The sequence below is a fragment of the Rhinichthys klamathensis genome, unplaced genomic scaffold, assembly GCF_029890125.1.
Source record: "Rhinichthys klamathensis goyatoka isolate OS25496 unplaced genomic scaffold, OSU_Roscu_1.1 h1tg000482l_1, whole genome shotgun sequence".
Taxonomy (NCBI): Eukaryota; Metazoa; Chordata; class Actinopteri; order Cypriniformes; family Leuciscidae; genus Rhinichthys; species Rhinichthys klamathensis.
In genome coordinates this window covers 247,685-270,392 of record NW_026606969.1, presented here as the reverse complement: position 1 = coordinate 270,392, position 22,708 = coordinate 247,685, and the positions used below count along the sequence as shown (strand labels likewise).

General features: G+C 38.7%; 1 protein-coding gene across 1 annotated transcript in view; it reads right to left on the bottom strand.

The window, feature by feature from the left end:
* The window catches only part of LOC130072191 (gamma-aminobutyric acid receptor subunit pi), a 117,832-nt gene extending 98,603 nt beyond the window's left edge, over nucleotides 1-19,229 (bottom strand). Inside the window, exon 1 of the mRNA XM_056237204.1 lies at nucleotides 19,022-19,229. The gene's annotated coding sequence lies outside the window, so the exon portion shown is untranslated. The remainder of the gene's footprint in view (nucleotides 1-19,021) is intronic.
* Nucleotides 19,230-22,708: the final 3,479 nt, after the last annotated feature.

The window sequence follows — 22,708 nt, the reverse complement described above, 5'->3', positions numbered from 1 at the left end:
TTGTAAGTACACAACTGAAGGAAATATATCACACTGTGCAAGTGATTTTTGGATATTTTATTACAAAAATCTTTCATATTGTACGATTGAGCTGTCAATCCGATTACTAACGGATTATTAAACGTAGCCGATGTGATGAAAGTGGCCGTATCTCTGTAGCCAAAAGCTACGTTTAGATGGCACAAGAAATCCAGCCATATCTGTGCAATCTGTCACAATCACGCAGCCGTCGGGTCACACACACACACACACACACACACACACACACACGGGCCGTCCAGCGGATCCTCCGGCTCGACAGGAGTGTGCAGCAGATTGTGGCCAGTGCCTGAGGAAATTGAATGTGTGCAAGTGTGACTTTTGAGTTTAAGTTGACATGAAAAGGGCGAAAGGAAAGGGAAAAGAGTGTGGGCTTCGGCATCATGTGACAGCTTTATCTAATGTCCTGTCTTACGCTTTTCAGCACTTTCTTGTTTCTTTGCTTAAAAGAGCAAGTGAATATGACTCACGTAGTCAGGCGAGAAAACCAAGCAAACTTCTCCACGACCTTTGACCCCCGCCTGCCTAGCTCATACGACAGATGCTCAGTCCTGACACTGTTCATATAAGTGACTAGCCCGTATGCAACATGCAGACCGTGATATATTCCCATCCAACTAATGTGTGTGTGAGAATCAATACTTTCTCAACTTTATCACGAACACATGATATTAGGGATGTTTTGATCAGGATTTTTGCAGCCGATACAGACTCCGAATCCTTCAAGCTTTATATAAGTGATTTGCACGCTCTCGTTTTAATGTTAATTTGATGATTTCATGCAATTTCAAGTGGCATACTTAAAAGTAATGGTTTATAATCAATTGCTGTTCAACATTTTTGACAAAACTAACACAAAATATCTATTTAAAAAATGGTAAAAAATGTTTTGTTCATTAAACTCAAGCGCAGTGTTATTTTAGAATCATTATATCCAGGGGTCCACATAACTGGTACGCATGCGCGACATAAATCAGAAATGCGTAATGCCACTTGTGTTATTAAGCGCCTTTGCGTGTCGCCAAAATGCAACCTAGGGTCTTTTTGTTAATCTACCCGAGGCAAACTTTCATTTAAAAGCATAATTAGAATGGAAACGCCACTTTTAAGTTTGACCGTATTTTCGTTTTCGGTTAAATTGCCTTTTGAATGGGAGAGCTAGGGGCACGTATATGATAGCATCAAAAATCGATATTTTTAAAACACTAAGAAGGTTCGACCCAACATGAAACTTTGCTGGAAGTATCACCAGGGGCTCTACACATGAACTCGAGCATTGAGAACATTGTTTGTGTACACAGAGTTTACTAAAAAGGAAGATTTTGAACAACTCACTGTGTCTGTGTCCGCCAGAACAGTAACACCGGCATTTTGTCAGTCAAAAATAGTCGATCTCCGAATGCGAACTGAACTGACTCTGAATTTTAGTATTGTTTCTTATATGAGGATCCTTTTTCAAATACAAGGTCAATATTGTTTTTCACTTACGACAAAACAACAAATTATCCGTGAATTTATATGGAACTAAGCTTTAGGAGCTTTCCATCTTTACTCTCCTCCCTGTTAAGTTGCATTCGGAGATCGACTATTTTTGACTGACAAAATACCGGCTGACACAGCTATAGCGAGTTGTTCAAAATCCTCACCATGAAGTCTAATGAACTAAACAATCAAATTACACTTCAAATACATTTTTTTCCAAAGATGTTTTCTGTCATTTTAGGTAGTTTTTTTTCACGCTGATGTAAATTTAAGTGTTCGTTTTTTTAAAGTTTGGTCTTTAGTTAGTTATTTGATGCTATAAAAACGGAAATGTGACGTCATGATTGACAACTGTGATTGACAGCTTCTACACTGAGGAGGACTGCACTTATTAAGACCAGGCTACATATGGGGTGAGTACCAAACACCATCTCCTGGTACTCACCTGAGTAACTCACTGAAAAAGTTATGTGCACCCCTGATTATATCTTTATATTTTCTGTTTCACTTTTTCATTTTAGTTAAAGCATTTTTGTCTTTTTTTTTATGCTTTTAAATATGTCTGTACAGATTTTATTATTTTTTATTTGTTATTTATTTAAAGTTAAACTAAATGAAAATGAAATGTTGCCTTGGCAACTAGCTGAAACGTAAGTTGATCATTTGCGTGTTTTTTAAGGCTCGCCTATTTAAATTCGCGTCTACCGCGCAGCCCAAAACGCCTCATTCGCGCCGCAGGACCTCTAGACGCTCGTAAACGCGTATTTACATTGACTTAACATTGAAATCATTCGCGGCAGACGCTCTATTCGCGTTTGGTGTGAACGCACCATCAGATCTACTGAAATACGTCCACACCGCAGACATGTTGCTTCAGACAAGAACGCGCAGGTCGCGGTTTCTGTTCGCGTCATCACAACATTTCGGCCGTATTGTTTTGGTGATGAAAGTCTTTCGGCCGAAAACCGAAAATGCCCTTTTGGGCCATTTTCGGCCCAAAATTTTCGGTGGCCGAATATTCGGTCATCCCTACTTTCCATAACAATAATACAGTACCTCGCTACAAACTACATGTTTACCGTTCGTTTAAAGCGGCTTGTGTAATGTGTTTGAGATGTTGTTCTTTCCACAGTGCATAACCTACATTTCACAGGTAAATATTAGAAACTCGTGCAAATATTTCCATTTTGCGGTCAGGAGTGAATCTCTATCAAACTCCACAGATTTCCGTGAACGAGCGCCGCCGCAGACGGAGCGCAATAATTCTGACTAAAATATACATATTGCTAAAATATGTTTGGTTGAACAATAAATGTGTCATTTGTAGAATTTTAAACCTACAAGTAAGTGTATTTTTATGATAGCAGTAGCTGTAAAGTGACTATTGTAATGGGGTAGACCTAATCAAATGTAGGTTAATTAGTCAGTGCTTTTGTTTGTATTTATTTTCATTTTTAATTCAGTGAATTTAAAAATAAAATCATTTTTGTATCATTTTTCACATTACAATCTCAAATCAGATTGTAATGTGATTTTAACCCATTTTTGCACATACACTATTTGTAATTTGTTCTTATTTTAATACTGACTGTCTTTAACAATATTAAAAACTTATGAATTAGGCCAGTAGTTTTTGGTGTCATAACCTTATTTATTAAGGTCACATGGATCAAAAACAACTAAAACAATAACTAAGCCTATTTTATTTTATTTCATTTATTTATTAATTTTGTGTGTTGGGGCCAGTGAACATTTTGGCAAGCAAGTAAAATTTTGTTTGACCGGGCCAGTAAAAAAAGTCCTTAGCGTTGAGCCCTGAATAAGTTTACTTTCTTTTTCTTTTCTTTAAAAAAAAAACTTTTATTTTGTTTCAAATAATGAAAATGGTTTTATGGTTTGGTTTTAGTTAACGATAATATCCCTAGCCAAGTGTGAAGTTCCACAGAAGGAAGAAAGGCATACAGGTTTTGAACGAAATGAGGGTGAGTAAATGATGACAGAATGGTAATTTTTTAACGAGCTGTTCATTTAAGCATCCATTTTGGGTAAAACATGCTAGATGAAACTACAGTCCAATCAATGGAAAACTGACACAGTCAAAAAATTGATTCTCATTGCCAGCAAAAGTGTGGATAGTGATAAGTAGTAATAATGCATGTTTATATGAAAATATAGCCTACCAATAATGATCATTATTTTTTGTGTGCCCAAAAAGAGCAGCCTGATCTGCTCATTAAGGACTAACTATCCAAACTGAGCATCTGTGTTTACGTTCACCCGAAAACCTACAAACTCAACACACACATATCTAAAGACACGGCCTGAACTCTCGTCTGTAAGGACACGCACATTCTCTAGATGCATGAAAATGCAAGAGGATAGAGATGAGCCAATATCAAATATGACAACACCGACTCCGAATCCCATAATGCACCTGTGCCAGCGAGCACATGACTTTTAATCAGTCAGAACAAACAAGCCAGCAGCTGCTTCATCTATAATGTGGGCGCCCATCTGGTGACTGCAGGGGTCACGATTACCTTGAATGTAAATTGGTAGATTGGTTCACAGAATATAAATCACACTAATATGTGCTGGGGTTGTGACGATGGACGATGATATTGTGTAATGACAATAACCAGAGATATCGTCAAAAGCATCAGCTATATCAAGAGGATTTGCCATTTTCAATTATTAAATTATTATTAGGCGAGGCGATTATTATTATTAAATTAATGTTATATCGTATTTAGCATAACTGATGCTCTGCGAGGATAATATAAAGGCTTAGATAGATTAGCCGCCTCCTCATTGGAAAACTTTTTAAAACGTTTACATGTATTATATTAATGTTATGACTAAAATACCTCGATACCGATACTGAATCGATACCACGGGAAGAAAACTAAAACGGTAAACATAAATTAATAATATGACAGGACTTATTATTATAAATGAATTTTATATTAAAAGTTATTCAGTCAAGCAGTGGGTGGTTTTCTGTTTTCGTTTGTTGTTTGACTAACATTAATATTAGGTTGCTGTCACTTTAAGACCTGCATGGATCCAATATAATGATACACATCTGGGGCCGTATTCACAAAGAATTTTAAGGCTAAAAGTAGCTCCTAACTGGCGAATTTAGGAGCAACTCCTAAAAATGATGGGCGTGTCACTCCTAACTTTAGGACTCCTAATTTTTTTCACTAAGAGTAATTCACGAAGCATTTTAGCCCTAAAAGTAGCACAAAAGTCTGGGACAGCTTAAAAGCAGTCGAGAGGACTCCTAACTCACTAAGACCTATTCACAAAGGATTGTAGCGCACACCAGCGCCTCTCGCAGTCGTCCGGGGTCCGCGACACAAGCGGGAATGCTGAATTGATCTGCAGACATATCCTCTCCCATCTCACGCTTAGTTTTGCTTGATATCCCAGTGCCGAATTTCACTTTTATTAAGGTTTTTTTTTTTTTTTTAGCACCAGCTGGGCCAGCAGCAGTAACTGATCCTGCGTCCAGTTGGGCTTTCTTTCCCGTTTTGGCGACTTCATAATTCACTGTCATTCAACTATTACATTACTTCAATAGGAGCAACAATTCCTTGCTTTAAGTAGTCTATTTAGGCTGATAGGATGTCAATTAACCAAGCAAGTGTTAATGCAAGTGTTGTTTTTCATTATTAGGCAAGTGGAGGTTTTCATTAGGGTATTAGGCTACCTTGATTTAATTTATTTTAATTCACGACTTTTCTCTCTCTCTGCCTTTTTAGAATTACACTTCACTGGAGCCGGCACAAACATGTCATTATGCATTTCGATGACATTACTATTATTATTTTGTGTAGGACACAGACATATTTAGATGTCGTAATTCCATGATTTGTTGCGTCTGTGTTATGCTCCGCATAATGGCCCTGTCATCTAATAACCAATCACCGTGATCATTGCGAGGAAGCTCGTGCATGAGAAGTGACGTCATCCATAGCAACGAAGACTCACTCTTAGTTTAGGAGTTGTCATTTTTCCTTACTAAGAGTAGGTCTGAAAGGCGTAGTGTTGTCACGATACCAAAATTATTGTTTCGATACCAATACCAAGTCAAGAATTGCGATTTCGATACTTTTTCGATACTTTTCCTGAAAAGGGAGAAACACTCAAATATCATTGCTGTGCTTTATTTTAAAACTGGGACAACATTCTAATCATATAACACACTAATAAATGAACATATGAACAGCATATAGGCTATATTAACCATTTGAACAAAATATGAAATATGAAAAATATAAAAAATTAGAGCAATGACATTCAAGGTAAAAAAATAAATAAATTTAGCAGCATTATCTCAGTTATCATAAGAAACATAAGATTTTATCAATATCAATGCCACTGACGTGCTTATCGATCCGATTCTTTAACGATTCTCTTATCGATTCCTGATAGCACTGTGTGGAAAAAAGTAGGCCGGGGGGGGGGGGGGGGGGGGGGTATTTGTTTTAAAAACTTACACTTGAGTAAGCAAACTGTAGCCTACTTTTTATGTAATTTATGAAACCTTATTAAAAAGTGTTAGCGATTAGTTATACACCGATTCAGACAGATCAGTTGTTTTAACCATTCATTAAAATGAATCGGTTCAAATGAGTCATTAGTTCGCGAATTGGATGTGTCATTATCGGACGTGTGCGCGTTGTGTGATTATCCCGGCGGTTAGGACATCCCACAAGATTTGTGTCATCACAGAAAACATATCATGACTGGATAGTTTTTTTCGTTTATTTAAAGTGTGGTTTGTGTCAGCTGAATGTGCGGAACGCTTTTCAGAGAAGATAAGGCAACGTATTTTACCACAATTTACTCCTAGCGGTAATTCAGAAAAAAAAATAAATAAAAAAACTCCGAATGCTCCACATGAAATTTTAGTCACCCGACCTTACCATCGTGTCGATTTATTTTGATTAATATGTGCGGGGGAGAGAGAGAGAGAGAGAGAGAGAGAGAGAGAGAGAGAGAGAGAGAGAGAGAGAGAGAGAGAGAGAGAGAGAGAGAGAGAGAGAGAGAGAGAGAGAGAGAGAGAGAGAGAGAGAGAGAGAGAGAGAGAGAGAGAGCAAGACAGCGCTTAGTTTAGAGACGGTGAAGCCTTGTTTATACTTTCGCCTGGCTACGCAGAGAGAGAGTGCGCGCGAGCGCGACCGGGGCTCTCTCTCTCGCTCTCTCTCTCACTGCGCTCGTTCAGTTCACGCGCCCTGTCACACGCGCATGAGGAGAAAAACACAGACGTCCATAGGGAGGCACTGGAAGCGTGCGTTGCACACACCAACATGCAATACTCTCTTACAAATCTGGAACGCGGTCATTCTTAGAAGTATCGATACTAATAAATGTAGGTATCGTGAAGTTTTTCATTTCCGAGTATCGCGATACTTTTGAAGTATCGGTGCACCGTGCAACACTCGAAAGGCGTTGTGAATAACTTTTAAGAGAAAACTCCCAAGCTAAAATATTTTAGTGCGATTTAGGAGTACTCCTAGTGGTAAGATAAAATTCTTACCACTAGGAGTACTCCTAAACTCCTTCTGGCCCCTCCTATAGTACTCCTATACTCCTTCTGGCCCCTCCCCTACCGAAAGATGGCCGCCGGAGTATATGGCTGGTAAATGACTCTGTTTAAACTGAAGTGAATACTGCGACTATAACTGTTTTCTTTGGGACAAAACGTGGTGTTTTCACTAGAAGAACATCCCATTAAAGGGCTTTGACCTGAAAAACTGAGAATGACAAAGCCAAAAAGTAAAACCAAACAAATTGACCCTGACAATGGGACTGAGGAAAGCAACGCAGCCGCGTTTGGTATGGCTGAAATACTTAACGAAATAAGAGCATTTCGTACTGAGACGTCGGGGAATTTTGTGGCACTGAGGAAAGAAGTGAGTGATTTACGAAATGAACTTGGAGATATTAAAAAAAGAATGGACGCTGCTGAGCATAGGCTGTCTGATAGCGAGGACAATGAGAGGAACATTACGCGAGTAATGATTCACATGTTACAGCAACAAACTTTACTCAAAGAAAAATGTGAAGATTTGGAAAGCCGCTCAAGAAGGAATAATATCAGGATTTACTCAGTGCCCGAGAAAAGTGAGGGAAATAATATGATTGATTTTGTGTCGAATCTGATCCAGGAACAACTTGGTGTCACCGTAGAGCTTCGCATTGAGCGCGCGCACAGGATATCCGTGCCAAAGCGGCCTGGGCAACACGAGCGTCCCCGGTCTATTATGGTGTTATTTCAAAGTTTTGCCACAAAACAGAGTGTGCTTAAGGCAGCGTGGATGAAGAAAATTGTTCAAGTGAATGGTAACAGGATCTACTTCGACGAAGATTTTACTCCAGCTGTTTACAAGGAAAGGGGGAAATACAATGGTGTGCGTAAAGTGCTGCGCGAGAGGAAGATCAAACACCGCATATTGTTCCCTGCCAAATTGAAAATCTTCTGTGAAGACGGTAATGCCAAGATTTTTGAAAACCCAGCGGCTGCTGTGCGAGGCCTACCTGAGTTCGGCATCACAATGGATCTACCTGTGGAGGAACCAGACTTGGAGACAACGCTATGTGCAGCTGGCTGGCAAACTGTTAGTCCCCGTAGTAGAAGGAAGACGTCGGTGTGCCACGTTGTAGACGCTGTCAAATCATTGTTGGAAAATAAGCATCCAACTGGAGTTACAAGCTAAAGACTCAGGGGGTTTTGTATTGTCTACGGATTAAGATTATGGCTGGAACAATGAAACCAAGAAGGGAATGCATGCACAAGGTACTGATTTCAAGTTTTCAAGTTTTTACTTTAAAGGCGCTGGCTCAAGAAAAATGGAACTGTCGCGCATTGAGTTTCGTTCTTGTGTATTTATGTTTGAACATTTGATTAACGATTTATGACTGAACAAATTAACCCATTTGAGATGAGAGAAAATGGGGAATATAAAATATATGATTTGGATGTAGATTTGGATTCAGAAAGGCATGTGTACAATCATAACTTAATTCCGTGCAAATACTATAGTGAGGACGAATTCAACTCTAATGTTAAACTAGACAATAATCTTTCACTTGTCCATTTTAATTGTAGAAGTCTTTATACAAACCTTAATAAAATTATAGATTATTTAAATACATTAAAAAGTCAGTTTGATATTATCGCCTTTTCTGAAACATGGTTAAATGCGGTCAAAGGTTATGATTTGGGAATTGATGGATATAGTTTGTATCATGTTGACAGACCGGGAAAACGAGGAGGTGTGGCATTGTGTGTTAAAAAAACATACACTTGTAAGATTGTTGAAAGGATGTCTGTGGCTATTGAAGGTCTTCTAGAATGTGTGGCAGTGGAGATTAATTTGGAAACAAAGCAAAAAATAATTATTGCTTGTGTGTACAGAGCACAAGGCTCAAATGTAGAAGTATTTAAAGACAAACTCACTGAACTTATAGATTGTACAATGTTAAACAAGACCATGTGGTTATGTGGTGACGTTAATGTTGATTTAATGAATCCTCAAGGCCTTACAGCAACCCATCATTTTTTAAACGAAATGTACAGCAGAGGTATGTTTCCAGTGATATCACAACCCAGTAGAGTGACACGAACAACTTCAACATTGATTGATAATATTTTTATCAATAATATTGACACTACTTTCCATAGTGGTCTGCTATTATGTGATAGCAGCGATCACTTACCAGTTTTTATTGTCTGTGGCCTAAAAACTGGGAAGAAATTTAGTGATATTGATAAGGTTAAATACACTCGAATTCGGACGGAGAAGGAAATAGGCTCATTTAGGAAGGATTTGATTAACCAAGATTGGAGCAAAGTTTTTGTAGAGGAAGTTAATAATGCTTATGAGGTCTTTCTGAATATATTTGTAACCCTTTATAATAAAAATTGTCCCTTAAAAATGGGTAAAGTGAATAAATTTAACAAAAAACCATGGATAACCAGCGGGTTACAGAAGGCCTGTAAAAAGAAAAACAAACTATATCGTGATTTTATAAAATATAAGTCTAGTAATCATGAAATTACATATAAAAGATATAAGAATAAGTTAATAACTATAATGCGTCAGGCAAAAAAGGATTATTATAAAAACAAATTATATGAATACAAGACCAATATTAAATAAACTTGGAAAATTTTAAATAAGGTTATGAAGCCAAATTCTCAGAGTAAAAATTTACCTGAGTATTTTGAGCACAAAGGAAAGGTTATCAATGATGGAACAGATATTGCAAGTGAGTTTAATTCCTTCTTTGTCAATGCCGGACCTAATATTGCGAAAAGTCTTGAAAAATCCAATCATGTAGAATGGTGTAGTAGTGCGACAGGAGGTAGTAGAATCTTACAGTCAATGTTTCTCAATGAATTTACCGGAACTGAAATTTTAGATATTGTGAGAAAGTGCAAAACTAAAACATCTTGTGATGGTGATGGAATAGATATGAGCATTGTAAAAAAAACTATAGATTGCATACTTCAACCTCTAACTTATATTTTCAATCTTTCTTTTAGTTCAGGTGTTTTCCCTCAAAAGATGAAGACTGCTAAGATAATACCTATTTTTAAAAAAGGAGATAAACATGAGTTTAATAATTATCGACCTGTTTCAATACTTTCGCAGTTTTCTAAAATAATAGAAAAATGGTTTACTCATAAATTAGATTTATTTTTGGAAAAAAATGATTTACTTTTTGACTATCAATACGGATTTCGATCCAATAGATCAACTTCCCTTGCACTAATTCATTTAACTGAAGAAATTCTTGCTGCAATGGACAAAAAACAGTATTTTGTGAGTATATTCCTGGATTTACAAAAAGCGTTTGACACTGTCAACCACAACTTATTGTTGACAAAACTACAACACTATGGATTACGAGGTCAGACATATAAATGGCTTGAAAGCTATTTAAGTAATAGAAGCCAATATGTTCAATTTAAAAACTATAACTCGGACTGTAAAACTGTTGTATGCGGAATTCCCCAGGGTTCAGTAATTGGCCCTAAACTTTTTATATTATTTATTAATGATATATTTGAGGCTTCCAAAGACATGAATTTTTTGTTGTTTGCTGATGACACAACTGTGTTTAAGACTGGGACAGATTTAAATGAATTAATGGCCACTATTGAAAAGGAAATGGTAGAATTAAAAAAATGGTTTGATTATAATAAATTGTTTCTAAATTGGGATAAGACAAATTATATGGTTTTTGGAAAAAAGGGAAAACAGGGATGCACAAAATTAGTTATTGAGAATGTAAATATTGAATGTGTCTCAGAAATCAAATTTTTGGGAGTTATCCTAGACAGCAAACTTAGCTGGAAGCCTCATATTGAGCATATCAAAGGTAAAGTTAGTAAAAATATTGGTATTCTTTATAAAGTTAAACACATATTGGATGAAGCTTCATTACAGCTTCTATACATAACCTTAATTGTTCCATATTTAACATATTGTATCGAAGTGTGGGGTAATGCTTGCACCAGTTATACAGAAAGGCTTTTCTTACTTCAGAAGAAAGCGATAAGAATTGTGACTTATAAAGGTTTACGAGACCACACAAACAAACTGTTTATAAAATTGCAGACCTTGAAATTAAAAGAGTTGGTCAAATTTAAAATACTACAAATTATGTGGAAAGTGAAAAATAACTTGGTGCCAATACATATTCAAAACAAATTCATGCTAATTACAGACAGTAACAACAGAAGAAAAGGTAATTTTTGTGTACCATATTCACGCACCTCACAAAAACAAAAAGGGTTTCTTGCAATTGGGATCAATTTATGGAACTCTTTGGACATTGTGCAAAAAACATGTAACACGATTGTTGAATTCAAAAAAATGTATAAAAAAAGGCTCTTAGAAAATACGAAGGCAGTGAAGCATAAGAACCAAGGTTTGACAAATTTGAAATTGTTAATTATTTAGATGTGAAGTAATATTGTAGCCTACCTCGATAAATAAAAAAATAAAATAAAAAAACGGCGAGCCATCTGTTTTGTGTCAACTAAGATTATTGAAAAAAGGGGCATGAAATTATAAGACTAGGTCTTCCTCATGCTCCTATTCAGCATTGAATGTTATTATTTTGTTGTTGATGTGATTAATATTGTGTCTGTAATAACATCATGACTGAATAAAGAACTTGAATTGAAAAAAATTGAATTGAATTGTTTGCATTCACTAAAGGCATACCCGATTGGGTTAACGTGAATAAATCATAAATCATGAAAATTATGAGCAGCTTTATTTCATACATCAACTTTCAAAAACAACACAAAATACTTCTCTTCTCATTTTTGAATTGATTCGATGTTTAAATTGATGATTAATTTAATCAAGCCATTAAAAATGGAATTCAGATTAATGAGTTTAAAAGTTTAAATATGTTATTTTGGTGATCAAAGATGAGTTTTAAGGGATACAATTATTGGCTACAGGGGGACTTTAAATTTAGACATCAGTGCTCTCTAACACTGTAGACAAAACTATCCACAATCTGAGGCATTATTTCTCAGCTGTCCTCTTTATGTGTCACGATGCAGCAGAAACAAGGAGGAAGCAGGATCCACATGCAGCACACTTTATTCCATAAACTGAAAACAATACAAAGACTCAGACCAAGAACAAGACTCAGGCGCAGTAAAACCAACATCGACAGTAACAACACAAGAACTCACAAGGACTGAACTGAAACACAGGGCTTAAATACAAGGGCAAACAAGCTAAACAAGAAAACGAGGGGCGTGGTATACATGAACACAAACGAGGAGCGGAAAAACAGGGAACAGGACTGAACCAAATGCACAAAGACAGGGGGAACACAGACAGACATCACAACATAGCCCCCCCTCTATGGGCGGCTCCCGACGCCCAACAAAACAGGAAACAAGACAGTTCGGGAGGGTGGTGGAGCGGAGGCGGTCCCGGGGGAGGGACGGAGGGCCAGGTCCGCGCAGGGAACGGGACCAGGGCCTTGCAATGACGGGCATGAGCCATGGAACGTGGGCGGACCTGGGCCATGGAACGTGGGCGGAGCAGGACGAACAGACTGCCAGGGCGGAGCAGGCTGTGGGCGTTTCCACGACGGAGCAGGCTGAGGGCGAGGCAACGGCGGAGCAGGCTGTGGGCGTGACCAGGGCGGAGCAGGCTGTGGACCCTCGGGCATCCAGGGCGGAGCTGTCGGACCCTCAGGCTTCCAGGGTGGAGCAGACCCCTCGGGCGGCCACGGCGGTGAAGACCCTTCGGGCGGCCACGGCGGTGAAGACCCTTCGGGCGGCCACGGCGGTGAAGACCCCTCGGGCGGCCACGGCGGTGAAGACCCCTCGGGCGGCCACGGCGGTGAAGACCCTTCGGGCGGCCACGGCGGTGAAGACCCTTCGGGCGGCCATGGCGGAGAAGACCCTTCGGGCGGCCATGGGGGTGCGGCCTTCACAGTCCCATCCAGGGTCCTACTGCCCCCCCCCAAAATTTTCTTAGGGGCAGCCATGGGGTCATCAGCAGGAACAGACACCGGCGCAGGATCAGCGGGCTCTGGCGCAGGATCAGCGGACACCGGCTCAAGTGTGTGCGTAGCCCACACACACCACATGGCTGTGGCCATAATGGCCAGTGTTGCGGTCACTGAGGGCTCAGGCGGCGCATGCGTGGCGTGATCAGTCTCTGGCTGGGCAGACGTGACGTGGACGGTCTCTGGCTGGACGGTCTCTGGCTGGACGGTCTCTGGCTGGACGGTCTCTGGCTGGACGGTCTCTGGCTGGACGGTCTCTGGCTGGACGGTCTCTGGCTGGACGGTCTCTGGCTGGACGGTCTCTGGCTGGACGGTCTCTGGCTGGACGGTCTCTGGCTGGACGGTCTCTGTAAGGCTGACGTGAAGGAACTCAGGCTGGACGGGGCTGACATGAACTGACTCAGGGGGTACTGTGAGCTTGCGGGGTGTTTCATCGGCCAAGCCCACAGTAAAAGCTGAACCGCTCAAGTAAAGGGCCAGGTCGATATACCCTTCTAGGGTCCAGCCGGTATAGTCGTCCGGCATCCGCTGAGCAATATCCGCATCCAGCCCGCTCCAAAACAGGTCCAAGAGTTGGGTGTCATCCAAGGATCCCAGATGACAGCAATTCACAAAGTCCCTCACATACCACTCTATCGGCTGTCCGTCTTGGAACATTGAAGAAAGCATTCTTATTAGCACTCCATTGCTGGCAACTGCTGGATCCATCTTTGGTGAGTTCTTCTGTCACGATGCAGCAGAAACAAGGAGGAAGCAGGATCCACATGCAGCACACTTTATTCCATAAACTGAAAACAATACAAAGACTCAGACCAAGAACAAGACTCAGGCGCAGTAAAACCAACATCGACAGTAACAACACAAGAACTCACAAGGACTGAACTGAAACACAGGGCTTAAATACAAGGGCAAACAAGCTAAACAAGAAAACGAGGGGCGTGGTATACATGAACACAAACGAGGAGCGGAAAAACAGGGAACAGGACTGAACCAAATGCACAAAGACAGGGGGAACACAGACAGACATCACAACATTATGAAATTATGGTGATTCCGACCTGACGGGAAAACCTCGATTCAGAAGTTTAGCCGCTTACAACACAACAGTGAAAATCCCAAAGGATATTTCATTCAAGTGAGGACTTATACACAGGGGAACACGTATGAGAAAAAATTATGGATCCGCTGTCACACTTTCTACAAGATTTGTCACTAAAGTTTGCAAAGAGCCCAAAGGTCAAGGCAGAGGAAGATAGAAAACCGAAATCAAGTCAAGAAAGACCCACACAGCTGAAAACGCAGGAAGATCCAGAGAGATTCTTCCACTACTAGGTGAGCGACATGACAACCCTCCCACCGAGCCAGAGATAATGTGATTGATAGCCAATCAAGCCTGTAAGACTGATGGAGTTGCCGCTTTAGGAAGGCCATCAATGATCATAGCCTTTGTCCTTTGGGTGGAATCATTGTTATATTGTTTTTGACCTTCAGTAGGACAGAATCCTGCAGTCATTCATGACACTAACAGCACAACCTCGACCAAACTATTACTCAGGGTTTGCCCTCCTACGTACTTCCGCTCAATTTTCATTTTCCTTCAGTACTACGTCTGGGTTTGCTGTATATTCTTTGGTTTTCTCTGATCAATTTTTTATTGGTCCAATCAGCGAACAGAGGGAGTGGCTGAGAACGATGACGTTGATGTCATGCGCTAGTTTGAGTCGTCAAACGTCACGACCAAATGTCAGCGATTGGTGGCAGATCCAGAGTGACTCTGGGCAGATCCAATAGTTTTAACTTCAATAGAGTTTCCCGCCTTCAAGGAAGTTAACGCTTGTCAATGGAGCGAGACCAGGCTTTCTGTACAAATGAAAGGTACGAGAGTCTGGAAGGACCAGGCTAGCTCCAGACATTAATGATTCCTCAAATCTTGTGTTGTTGAAGTGATTAGTCGCATTATTTTCATCTGCTGGACGATACGACGGGGCAAGTAGCAATTGACAGGTGAACATCATAAATCTCATTAAAGGGTTAGTTCACCCCAAAATGAAAAATCTGTCAGTAATTACTCTCCCTCATGTTGTTCAACCCCGTAAGACTTTCGTTCATCTTCAGAACACAAATTAAGATATTTTTTATTAAATCTGAGAGCTGTCTCACTCCTCCATAGGCTTCTAAGGGATCGAAACTGGCGTTATTAAAGCAGGGCCTGAATTTCGTTTTGGAAAATGGGGGGGAAATCCCCCTTTAGATGATTCTCATGGGGGGGATTTTTTTTGTTTGAGGGGGAGAAAGGGAAAAGCATTTTTTTCCAAACAAAATTATTACATTTATCTTGCCTAAATGTTTGCGCTCATTGCATTTTTCCAATGGGGTAATATTGTTGTTAAGAATTTACACATCACAAGGAAGCTTGATTTAAATTGTTCAATTAAATTGAAAAAAGTAGCACAAATAAATACAATAGAATAAAGATACAAATAAAGACAATTAAAGAGAAAAGTTTTTCAATGGGTCTAACACTAGTATTCATATACAGAAACTGAATAAAGTAACCAAATGGAAAATAACACTGGGTAGTATTTTAGTCCTGAATAAATTAAATAGATAGGCTATTAATCCTGATTCCTTTAACTTAAAGCTATCTTTTGTTGTTTTGACAACAAAATTAATGACACACACATATGGCTGCCGTCACTTTAAGAGCTAGTGCACGGATTCATGTGTTCATTATACTGGCATGCGTTTTATGCTTAGGCCTATTAAGGACAAAACCGACTATGTTTAGAGTATAGCCTACTCACAAAGACCGAAATTGACAATTTTGCGTGTTAAAGCAATATAATCCGCGAAAAATAGTTACTGGCCAGCTGTTTTTGAGGCGGATTTTCTATGAATGTGCGCATAGAAAATAATCTCTCAGAGAGCGCGAGCACTGATTAGTTTAAAATCGCTTGAATGTTTAAACTGTAAAGACTTAAAAAGACTTCAGTCACGAGGCACTGCTGGCCCGATTGTGCAAGTGAATATTCCGTGATGTCCCGACCTTACAGTCTATGGTCCCGAGTCCCGACTCCCAAACGCGAGTGTGTATTATCGCCGCAGCGCTTGATGCCTGCCTTGCACAACACATTATGAGAAGAGATAGAAGACGCGCGCGGCACCGCTGAACACTCACGCTGTTTGTAAAATTGCGTCTGGAAGATAGTTGTTAAAAGAATGATTTGATTTTATTATCTGTGTGGATTACGATTGTGGGAATTTCCCGCATTATAAATGGGAGACCTGCGGGAATGATTAGAGTTATGCGCAATACCCGCAATCCCGCGCCGAAATTCGAGCCCTGTAAAGACATTGTTAAAATAGTCCGAGTGACTACAGTGGCTCAACCTTAAGTTTATCAAGCGACGAGAATACTTTTTGTGCGCAAAAAACAAACAAAAATAACGACTTTATTCAACTATTCATTTCCTTCTCTGTGGGCCTCGAGATTTCACGGCTTTTTTTGTACGTCTCACCGCACCGGCACGCAGTTTGCGCGTCTAAATTGCAAAGTTCATTGCAAAGTTTTTTTTTGTTAAGGTTTTGTTTACTGTGTGTGATTTATTTAATGGAAAGCACATTCACTTCTAGTTGTCTTGCTGTTAATTTTAAATAAACGTAGAGCAAGTAGCTAACCAGTGTCTGCTCGTTTATTCAAGTTGTTCTATAACAGACGAACGTCGCTCTGATTGGTTTTTAGGTTTATCCAATTGCGCCCAGAGGCATTTAAGCTACGTCCGTTGGTGACGCCCCTTTGGAAATGATTTGTTTATGAAGCTTTGCCTAAGTTACAACTGAGTAGGGATGTAACGATTCACTCGCAACCGGTTGAAAATCGATAAAAATGTGTGACGATTCAAGTCGGTTGAAATGTTAAACGAATCGCGATACACGTTTTAAACAGCAGGGCGCGTTTACTGTATAGCCTACTGTGAAGTTGTGAACCTCGCGTTACAGGCACAATAGCAGCGAGCACACACTGGCGTGAAGCTAGCGAGTGTTTTCACTTCATTCATGGAACTTGATCCTGTGTGAGCCAAGCTCAACTTCCATAGGAATGAACTGAAAACGCTCGGTTTGCTCCGCTCGCGCCGCGCCAGTGTGTGCCGACTGGTGTGCACGCGCCGTCAAACAGTAGACATGGCGACGGCAAGCGTAGATGTTGACGTTGACTCAAATCGGAGGTGTGGCGGCATTTTGACTTTCCGTAGACTAATAATAATCACCACCGTGAGAAGCACCAGTCACCTCCGTTTTCATGTAAAAGTCATTAATACGACAATTGCGAGAGCCACGGAGATCACTGCTATATTTATTTTACTACCTTTCTCTAAATGTGTTTTTTTAACTCTTACTAGTGTAATGATACAAATTATAACAAAATTAGAATCTTGCCTTTATTACAGTGTAAAACCCCTGTCAATCTGGTACTAATTTTACAGTTTTTTACATAGTGTGCGAAGGTACCAGTGTCCAGCCTCTTGACCAAACAGACAGAAAGACTGAGTTGAAACAACCTTGAAGGGAATTTTTTTAATGTAGTTTTATTATTTTACAAATATATTTTAAATTAAAAAGAAATGTGCAGCATTTTGTCTGAGAAATAATAAAAGGGACACTTTTGTCTTAAATCTCACTTGTTAAAAAAAATTGTGAGAAAATCGTATCGTGAAACCAGTATCAATCGTATCGCATCGTGAGATGAGTGAATCGTTACATCCCTACAACTGAGAATGGTCTGGTTTTAAACAGGCTAATGGCAAACACCACTAAATATAAATGTATGCCTAATGCTAACTCTCTCAATGTATATTTGGCTATTTTCCACTCTACGTTATCAGAAGTAGTAAATCCAGCTATAGTATGAGAATTCAGTATTTTTTGAGCGCCTGATCTACATCATCCTCACACATGATGTGACTCTGAAAATCCCAGTTCTGGAATTTTTATGATAAGGTGTGAGACGATGTTCCCCACAAAAAAAAAAAGTCATTTATGTTAATCCTGTTCATTCCCACTCCTACATTTTCTCTGCATGTCATGCTTGACTCAAGAACTGCTGTGGGAGCACTGTACACTGCTATATTACATCTCATCCACAGCTGTAACACACACTAATACATACATTACAAACAATGCGATTTTGAGATGTGATCCTTCCATATTTATTTATTTTTAAAGAAAAACTGTGACAAAAGCATTATCTGACGACAAAAGATTATCTCTGAATATATATGCACTATATACAGTGCAATTATAATGAAAGACAACCAATCACATTATCCAAATCTTCAACTGCATAACGTGCCAATAAAGTGAATTTGCCAATGACTGCCAAACCACTCAACGCCCTAATGAATGTAATTTATGTTACACAAGGCATATGTGATAGACATATTTACATTATATAACATTCAACAACATATGTACAGATTTTTCTCTTCACACTACATTTATTCAGTCTGAAATAAGGGATAACTGAATACGAATTGCGCGTTACATGGATCGAACTGATCACGTGTTATCGGAAATGTCCTACTTCCCACTTTTGAAGTCTTGATTACGAGTTTATCGCATTCAAATTTTTATTTGAAAGGGCGTTCATGTCCTATTGTTTAACTAGGAAATGATCATTCCTATAGAAAGTGAAGGCAGCGTTAATTATTGTAGTCTTATCCAACATACACATTCAAGACATTATATCAAGAGTTCACAAAAACATACTCCATAAAGCATCATTCGAATCATTTTTACATTTAACTTAACTTAGTAACATTTAATGTGCTAATTATAATTAAGAACGTACTAATTTTAAAGCTATTTTTAACTGCGTAACAACACACAACCGTCGAGTTCGCTGGAAACGTCAGAAATCCAGTCAGCTTTCTCTTACCTGTGGCGCCGTGTGTAAACGGGCATTTCTCAGGAATATCAGGATGATCTGAGCAGCGGGCTCGACGGAGACATTGATATTCACTTGACATCCAAATAAAGGTAGTTATTAGCAGTACTTTATTCCGGTTTATGGACGCGCGTTATGAGGAAGCGTCCGTGAAGCTGCGCGCGAGACCAAATGATTCCCACGCGCGCGCTCTGACTGGAAGTGATTTGCGCGCCAATCACGCGCCTCCCGCTTTCCCCCCAAAAGAGATTCGCTTAGTCAGTGTTTGTGACTGACAACCGTGTTTACTATCAACGATGACTTACTAGGCTACACAAGAGCGGAGACTGTCTGTGATCAGGTAAGCGATTTATCCAGCCTTAACTATGGAATCTTAATTAGGCTACGACATAAAAATTAATACCATTTTTTTAAAGAGTTTTTTTAATGCATAAAAAAGTAGAAATTATGAAATACTAGGCTAAGTCATATTTATGACATGGAATGTTGAAATTATGAGATAAAATCTAAGTGAGGACACGTAGTCTACAACATCATAATTATGAGATTTAAAAATCGAAGTTATTACTTTCTGGGTCATTCCTACTATTCGGTGCCATTTCAGCTTGGTAAATTTCCAAAAAAAAAAAGTAAAAATTTCCATGATTTATTCATTTTATCTGAAGAATGGTTTGTTACACTACAAGAAAAATATATTGGTCCAGCTCAGGATATCACTCTTTAATAATTTTGACCAAATTCTTCACACATGCAAAGGCCAAATGTCCACCCTGTTACAGGACATTCTCATCTAAATTAATAAATGTTTTGAATTCACAGTTATTGTAATATTTACATTTTCTAAGAGCTCAAATGTCCCTCACTTTACCCCGCAAATGTATTTTAACAAAGTGTTCATTAACGAGCATTATCTTAAAAAAAGTTGTATTTTAAGCCACAGTGGTAATTTCAACACATTTCTTTTAGAATAAAAAGACATTTCAATGGAATTTTGCCGCATTTTTTAATTATTTCATTTTGCCATTTCATTCCCTAAAATTAACCACAAAGATATGCATAACATTTGTTGAACTTATTTTATTAACTTAAAATAATAATAAAAAAACAGAGGTAACAGGGTGGACAGAGGGGTAACAGGGTGGACATCACACCACTAAACAACAATAAATGTTATCAACTCATTTACCCTGGCACCCCCTGAAGGTATATAACAAATAAATGTATAATAAATTAATTATAAGTACCAATTCAAGCTGTAAACACTCATTTATTTAGCATTTACGCCCACTCTGTTACAATATGTCCACCCTGTTAGTGTGCAAAAGAGTAACAGGGTGGACAGTAACAGGAGGGACATTTTATGCTAAAGTTAGCCATTGCTACAAATGTGATGAAAAACAAGCTAGTGCGCAGTGATTATTGAGGAAGATTTTTAACCTGTTTATTAACCATATTTTCAAAATTACAAACAATTATCAGTTTCCTCTATAAATAGGCATAACAGGGTGGACATGTTATGCTTTACCACTTCAGTGAATCATTCTAAAACATTGAAAAAAGAGTGAATTAAGGAATGATACTTACTCTGCTTCTTGAAGATAATTTGCCACCAAAAAGTATTAAAATTCTTGAGAGACATGTGATTAGAGGAACAGTCAATGGGCGTGTTCAGAGGGATTTTCCATCAGAGTAACAGGGGGGACATTCAATTCAGGGACACAACATTTTTTAAAGACTTTAAGTATTAAAAATGTATAACTAACAAAAAATATATTTTTGTGAGGAATATTATAAATAAGAATATACAACAATATTGAAAAATTTGGAATTTATTTGATTTTTATTACTTATATTTGTGGCTGAAGTTGTGCAAGCTTACTTGGGGACATGGCAGTTTAGCCTACTTGCACTAACATCAGAGTAATTTTTTTTTATTATTAATTAATCCTGGGTACATTTATTGTGTTCTATGGTAAAGGGGGATTAACAATTTAAGATGATCATTTAGAAACAAGTATTAGCCCATTTTTACTCAAATAATACCACATTATGTCATGAGGACTCTAATGGCACCGAATGCTAAGAATGACCCAACAGTTTGTCATAATTTCTACATTTTAATGTCATTTGTCTTAATTTTGACATTTCTCATAATCTCTTGACTTAGTCATAGCTTTATGATTTACAGTAGCATGAATTTTCATCTGTCAGAAATTACTTTTGAATATGAGTGTATATCACAAACACACTCTCACACACACACACACACACACACAGACACACATTCTCTCTCTCTCTCTCTCTCTCTCTCTCTCTCTCTCTCTCTCTCTCTCTCTCTCTCTCTCTCTCTCTCTCACACACACACACACTCTCTCTCACACACACACACACACTCACACAAACACACACTCACACATAAACACACACACTCCGAACTTGCGCAGTGTGCCCGCCTTAACTCTTGTAACCATAGTGACTGTGACAGATAAGTAGCTAAATATCAGTTTTGCACTTCAAGAAAATAATTTTTATTCCAAGTTTAGTATTTTGATCCACTCCTACTTTCCTCATCAGAATGTGCTCAAATACTCTCTGTATGAATATATACATGTTGACAGGAGTGAAACTAGTTGTCAAACTAGTTGTGAAACTAGTTCTGCTGATGTACCACATCATCACACACAATACTGGTTCTCAAAATGAGTTTTTAACCCCTAAAACTTCTGTATTCAAACAGTATCGACACCAAGGTCGTGGGTTCGATTCCCAGATAATATATGACCTGAGAAAAATTAATGCAATACAAGTCACTTTGGATAAAAACATTTGACAATGCATAAGTGTAGCAATGACAATTGTATTTGCTGTTGTATAAACATTAATGTAAACAATACATACAATACAACAAGAAATACAATTCTTCAGGTTTATTTTTTCCTTAAAATGTGTCTTCATTGAATATGGAAGACAAATTGGTACAATGCGGTCATTGTTTAAGGTTAATCGAGTAATAATAATTCTGTTTTAAAACGCTTAACAGAAGCTCTTGAAACTATGGGAATGACAACATGACATCATGACTTTGCGTAAACATACACGCCACTTTCAATTCAAGTGGCGTGTTATCTATACGCATTTTGAGGTATCCGCGTGTATGTCAACGCCGAAATCTTTTGCGTGTATGTCTACGCCATTAAATGTCCGAGTGATTCCGCGTGTATGTGTACGCCGTTAAATGTCCGAGCGAAACGAAGCAAAATCTATATCTACATCTGTGGAGCGATATTTCTTTTCCTAGGATGGTAGGAGAAGACTCATAAATGGTATTAACCCCAGTGACGGGTAGGTTTAGGGACGGGGTTGGGGTAGGTCATATATTTATATATACATAATACAGTAATATAACGTTAAGTCAAAGGCGTTGATAAACACGCTGAAAAGCGATTATGCGTGTTGATAGCACGCCAAAAATGAAAATACGAATTGGCGTGTCATACATACGCCATACTTTCTTCTAAAACATGTTCAGACAGACAAAACCATGGAAGCTTTTTCCCCGCCACAGAATAAATCATTTTTAAAAGATAATTGTGACTTTTTATTGTTTACATCTCACAATTCTGACTTTATATCACGCAATTTCGAGTTTATATTTCGCAATTGTGACTTTTTTTCCTC